Here is a 5779-nt window from a genome sequence, read left to right as displayed (position 1 = left end):
TCTAGTGGGGCTTTTCCTCCTGCCCCCCTCTTCTAGTGGGGCTTTTCCTCCTGCCCCCCTCTTCTAGTGGGGCTTTTCCTCCTGCCCCCCTCTTCTAGTGGAGCTATTCCTCCTGCCCCCCTCTTCTAGTGGGGCTATTCCTCCTGCCCCCCTCTTCTAGTGGGGCTATTCCTCCTGCCCCCCTCTTCTAGTGGGGGCCTTTCCTCCTGCCCCCCTCTTCTAGTGGGGCTATTCCTCCTGCCCCCCTCTTCTAGTGGGGCTATTCCTCCAGCCCCCCTCTTCTAGTGGGGCTATTCCTCCAGCCCCCCTCTTCTAGTGGGGCTATTCCTCCAGCCCCCCTCTTCTAGTGGGGGCCTTTCCTCCAGCCCCCCTCTTCTAGTGGGGGCCTTTCCTCCTGCCCCCCTCTTCTAGTGGGGGCCTTTCCTCCTGCCCCCCTCTTCTAGTGGGGGCCTTTCCTCCTGCCCCCCTCTTCTAGTGGGGGCCTTTCCTCCTGCCCCCCTCTTCTAGTGGGGGCCTTTCCTCCTGCCCCCCTCTTCTAGTGGGGGCCTTTCCTCCTGCCCCCCTCTTCTAGTGGGGGCCTTTCCTCCTGCCCCCCTCTTCTAGTGGGGGCCTTTCCTCCTGCCCCCCTCTTCTAGTGGGGGCCTTTCCTCCTGCCCCCCTCTTCTAGTGGGGGCCTTTCCTCCTGCCCCCCTCTTCTAGTGGGGGCCTTTCCTCCTGCCCCCCTCTTCTAGTGGGGGCCTTTCCTCCTGCCCCCCTCTTCTAGTAGGGGCCTTTCCTCCTGCCCCCCTCTTCTAGTGGGGGCCTTTCCTCCTGCCCCCCCCCCCCCTCTTCTAGTGGGGCCTTTCCTCCTGCCCCCCTCTTCTAGTGGGGGCCTTTCCTCCTGCCCCCCCTCTTCTAGTGGGGCTTTTCCTCCTGCCCCCCCCCCCTCTTCTTGTGGGGCTTTTCCTCCTGCCCCCCCCTCTTCTTGTGGGGCTTTTCCTCCTGCCCCCCCCCCCTCTTCTAGTGGGGCTTTTCCTCCTGCCCCCCCCCTCTTCTAGTGGGGCTTTTCCTCCTGCCCCCCCCCTCTACTAGTGGGGCTTTTCCTCCTGCCCCCCCCCTCTACTAGTGGGGCTTTTCCTCCTGCCACCCCCCTCTTCTAGTGGGGCTTTTCCTCCTGCCACCCCCCTCTTCTAGTGGGGCTTTTCCTCCTGCCACCCCCCTCTTCTAGTGGGGCTTTTCCTCCTGCCACCCCCCTCTTCTAGTGGGGCTTTTCCTCCTGCCCCCCCCCTCTTCTAGTGGGGCTTTTCCTCCTGCCCCCCCCCCCCTCTTCTAGTGGGGCTTTTCCTCCTGCCCCCCCCCCCTCTTCTAGTGGGGCTTTTCCTCCTGACCCCTCTTCTAGTGGGGCTCTCATAACCCCTACATTTGTGACTGGATCGATTAAAGATCTTGATAAGTTCATAATGCCAGATATTGAGAATTCTTCGTACCAAATTGTACTGTTACCTGTCATAACAGTTCATTGATCCAATGACGATGAGGAAATGGAGGCACAATATGTTAGCCAAAAGAGGCCCCTTCCTCCCCCTTCACCTTTCTCATGATCAGGATAAAAGTACTGAAAATAAAACTGAAATGGCAACTGAAGGCCAAGCATCTAAAAAATCGTTTGCACTATCTAGATTAATAAGTACTTAAAGTGTGGCTGGCAAGCCATCTCTCTCCAGGTCTCGGCTTCCCAAATTAGAACCCCCCAAAAACTTTAAAAAATCCAAGTAATCACTCTTGTAATGGAACATCCGTGTATTAATTCAAATAGAGACCAAGTTCGGGTTCTGTTTAAAGAACATGATATATTTGCGATCTGTATACAGGAGACTAAATTGGGAGATCTTGCTCCCAGTTACGTTATAGTTTTTCATTTTATAGGATACACATGGTATTCCTCGTCAGATAGGTTTAAATGACTTGCAGTTCTTAATAAACCAACTTCCTCAACCCTTCATATTGATGGGCGATTTTAATGCCAAGCACACCCTATGGGGAGAACAAACGTTGTGATCGATGGGGTTTGATATTAGAACAACTGCTTGAATGATGGTTCCCCTAAAAGACATGATGTTTACCACAGTTCTGATTCGGCCACAGATTCGCTATTTCCTCTTCATCTTTGAGGTTAGATTACCAATGGGCAGTAGACCAGAATGATCATGGCAGTGATAGTTGGCCCATTCACTTGAAGTACGTAAAAAAATATACCATCTCCATGATTACCCAAATGAAAGGTGGGGGAAGCTGACTGGGGATTATTTAATAAATCCACTGAAATTTATCGAAAGAGAAATTAATTCCAGAGTTCAATACAAGCATATAAGTATTTAGTGAGCATATTGCTGTGTGGGGCCATGCTCTCCATACCTTGAACATCAGGTAAACCTCGACGTCCTATGGTTCCCTGGTGGAATGATGCCTGTGCTTTGATGCGGAAGATAGCAAGAACTTGCTACAAGAGATATCATAGATACCCTTGTTTAGCCAATAAAGTAACATACAGAAGAGCTCTTACTAATCAAAAGAAGACTTTTAAGCAGGCAAGGAGAGAATTATTTATCAAATACACAAGTGAATTGAAATATAATTCCCCCCTCTCATTAGTCTGGAATAGAATCCGAGTTGCAAGGGAAATTTGTCCATCTCCCTTGCCTATAATAAAAATTGATGGTCTCTTTATTTCTGATCCTGAAGAAGTAGCTGAAGCATTTGGTAGGCATTTTTCGAATAAATCTAGTGCCCTACACTACCCTGCAGCATTCAGGAATGCTAGTACAAATTTAGAATCTTACAATCTTCCTTTTACCATGGAAGAATTGGATAATGAAATTTCATTGTCTTCCCCAACATCTCTTTGGAAGATGATATTTTATATTCCATGATTTTTTAATCTACCGAAAAGTACAAGATATTTTAAATAGTTTTTGGACTTCAGGAACTTTCCCTAAGTCTTGTAAAATATTGATAATAGTTCCTATTATAAAGCCATTAAAGGATTCGTACCTCCCAAAAATCATATGCCAATTGCTCTTACTAGTTGTGTTAGCAAGATATATGAGAGAATGGTCAATACTCGACTAGTGTGGCATTTGGAATCAAAGAATCTTTTATCAAACAGATAGTTTGGTTTTAGGAAACATAGAAATACTAATGACCCTTTGATGTTCCTCACTAGAGAAGTCCAGAAAGCCTTTACCATGCAAAACCAGACCATTGCAGTGTTCTTTGACCCAGAAAAGGACTACGATACTACCTGATCAGGGGGTATCCTTAGCAACTCTTTGATTGGGGGTATTGTGGGTAATATATTTTACTGTATTAAAGATCTTTTGCCAGATAGATACTTAAAAGTGAGAGTTGGCTCGCTTATTTCACTTGCCCTCAAGAAGAAGGATTGCCTCGGGGAAGCGTTCTTAGTCAAACGCTTTTCTATGTAGCTATTAACGGTCTACTTGAACAAGATCGTGTTGGGGTGCATGGTCTGGCTTTTGCTGATGACTATGCGGTAGTGTGTAGTAAATCATCAGCTGTTGAAGCATATCATAAAATCCAGACTACTATTAATGCTGCTACATTTTGGGCCAGTGCTAGAGGGTTCATATTTAATCCTGAAAAAACCAAAGCCATAGGTTTTTGTCTGCTGAGAAAAACGAAAGAGATTCCTACATTGTTTATAAATTATTCCATTTTACCATACGAAGATAGCATAAAGTACCTTGGTGTTTTATTTGATAAGAAATTAACTTTCTCTCGACATATGAGGTGGTATGTAACGTGAAACTTGGACTTGACATCTTTAAAGTTGTCTGCTTTCAACTGGGGAGCTGATAGGACATGTCTGTTGAGGATATACCAGGCATTGTGCCTAAATAAAATAGATATGGTTGTCAGATATATGGATCTGCATGGAAAACCACTTTATAAAAACTTGATGTGGTTCATAACATGGCTTTGAGAATTTGCACAGGTGCGTATAGGACATCACTTGTAGATAGTTTATACGTGGATTCAGGGATTCCTCCCCTTTTATTCGTTGTGAAGAGTTAGGTTTGAGGTATTAGGTCTCTTGTTCTTATCTCTAAACTCGATCCAAATTTTAAGTTCGTAAAGCAACCCATTGATAGAGCACCCACTGTAGAATCTTCTTGGCCACCTTTCCTTACCGAAGATGCTTGTTCTGCAAGTGTGTTATTTTGCCAGAAATCTCTTTAGTATTGTTTTAAAGGTTTCTTCTCAATTTTCAGCATCTAGAAATCTCTCATCCCTCCCCGTTCCAGCGGGATGGGAGGCTTAGTCTTATCTTGCCTGTTTGCAGAACAGGGAACCCCCCACAAGGGAATCCCATTTGACTTTTCACCTCTGGACATACAATTGTGCTTGGATGCCTCGAAAGAGGGGAGGGGCCCATTCCTGAACAATCTGGTGGTCCCGGGGGTATGGTCAAAAGAAGAGTTTAAAGTAATGTCCTAAGGCTAGCTTCTAAGAAAGTTGAGGAGGTACCTGGTGAGTTGCTATGACAAAAACCCCATGGTGACTTAAGTCTAGTGCTGCAAGCTGATGAAGCGGATGCATATCGTGATGGCCTTCCACATCGTAAAGTTGTTAGCCAAGTGCATTCCAGGTAATAGGAATGGACTAGCACATACTCGGTCGCCTAGGGAGGGTTTTAGGATTTATATTATCTACTTTCCGGTGTATGAACACACACATTATATATACATATATATACATATACATATACATATATGATTTCAAAACTTAACAAATGGCCGATGTTAATGGCCTTATATGAAAAATCTTTTAGAAGTGTACCTTCTAAGGAATTCAAGCTACTCTCTCTGGTGAAATTGATATGATAAATTATATCAAACAATGCTCTCTGTCATTTTCTTCCTGGCAATTGATGTATCGAGTAACCTGTGTTGTATGGAAGAATGAGTCCTACGGCTTAACGTAAAAAAAAACTATATTTATATTGCTTTACCAACACTCGCTTGAAGTGCGAAGTGTAGGGTTAGCATAGGTTCTTTCGTCTCCTGTCATAAGTCTCATTCTTGATCTTCAATGTAAGTGAGTGGGCAAGATATAAAACGTTGGTCTTGTGTTTAGGTAAAGTCTAAAGTCACGAATCACATTACCAGGTATGCTGAACTTTTACTGACAAAGAATTTCGTATTGCTTGGGGTAGGTCATATGACAATTATCTATGGAGTTAAACAGGCGTTTAACAATTCGGGGGATGGGAGGTACAGGGGAAGAAACGTTATAACAACGTCACTGAGGGACGTCACACTTTGGCTAAGACTGGCTTTAGCCTCATTTTCTTAAGTAAAAAAGTTAATGAAACGTAATTGGCAATGCACAGTATTTCCCAAAATTAGGCCATTGTATGAAGCGCTCCCTGCTTTGATATCATGAAAATCCATCGGTTATTTTAGGAGTTATTTGTATTTCCCAAAATTAGGCCATTGTATGAAGCGCTCCCTGCTTTGATATCTTGAAAATCCAACAGTTATTTTAGGAGTTATTTAAAAAAAAAAAAAACACTATTACACGGCCTCTGGAAACGATAGTAGGTAGTTATTAGCTCCTTTTGACTGGCTAGACAGGACTACACTAGATATTCCCCCCCCCCCCCCCTCTGGTTATGGTTTCTTTTTCCCTAGCCTACACTTGCACCGAATAGTCTGGCCTATTCTTTCCACACACTCCTCTCTTCGTACACCTGACAACACTGAGGTCAAGTATTCTA

Source organism: Palaemon carinicauda, chromosome 13 (genome assembly GCF_036898095.1).
Source record: "Palaemon carinicauda isolate YSFRI2023 chromosome 13, ASM3689809v2, whole genome shotgun sequence".
Classification (NCBI taxonomy): domain Eukaryota; kingdom Metazoa; phylum Arthropoda; class Malacostraca; order Decapoda; family Palaemonidae; genus Palaemon; species Palaemon carinicauda.
Note: the sequence above shows the minus strand (reverse complement) of the source record.